This window comes from Prunus dulcis, unplaced genomic scaffold (genome assembly GCF_902201215.1).
Source record: "Prunus dulcis unplaced genomic scaffold, ALMONDv2, whole genome shotgun sequence".
Taxonomy (NCBI): domain Eukaryota; kingdom Viridiplantae; phylum Streptophyta; class Magnoliopsida; order Rosales; family Rosaceae; genus Prunus; species Prunus dulcis.
In genome coordinates this window covers 7,494-8,409 of record NW_023010210.1, presented here as the reverse complement: position 1 = coordinate 8,409, position 916 = coordinate 7,494, and positions in this window count along the sequence as shown.

Below are 916 nucleotides of genomic sequence, written 5' to 3'. Positions count from 1 at the left end.
ATTAAGAGAATGGGCTAATTTCCTAAAGTTATGGGCTAATTCTTCTCTCTTTTATGCTTACCCACATATTTGGGCTCAAGAAATGAGCTTGAGTTTTGGGGCTCCCAAGCAGCCCAAAACTTCCATTTCTCGACTCATCAATGGGCTTAATGAAAACTCGTTACCATCCATACCACAACCCACTCAGCAAGCCCTAGGCATTTGCGTGGCTTGGGCCCACTTAAGCTTGCAGCGTGGCTAGGTGTAATAATAATGATTTTTCCCTTGGCATTGCATGTCGCTTGGCGTGCTTGAATTTTGTCGCTTTGAAGAGGAATATGACGCTTGACGGGATAATTAGCTTGGGCTCGTAAAGCCAATGCTTATTTCAACTCTTAGCATGACAGATTGCATATTTATTTGGCATGGCACGTGGATCATGACTCGTGCGAGCGTGAATTCCCAAATCAAAAGATTGGTTTGGTTTTCACTGCCATCTTCCACTCCATCACTTGTGGGGCTCTGCCTCTCCTTCTTATCTGAGTGTACCAAAAAATCTCACCAGATTTGGGCTGGTGGGGCAATGCAGGATCTGGGAGGGGTAGGGGTAGAAACAAAGAGATAGAGAAAGGAGAAAGATAAATTTTTTTATTTTTTATTGATTTTTAAAAATTCTATGATTATTTTATTACACATAAAAAAACAAAAACAAAATTGTGGGACTCATAAATGCAAGTCGGCAACTAATAGAAGATTTGACGGAAACCCTAACGGTGGAACCGCATTGAAAAAAATTGGAAAAAACGTGATACTTAATTATTAAAATTGAAAAACTAGAAAGAACGTGATACTTAATTACGAGTGCAACCATAGGGTACCAAACTAGAATTGGCACTAAAGTTTACACTGAACACACACTTAGGCCGCTTCACCTACT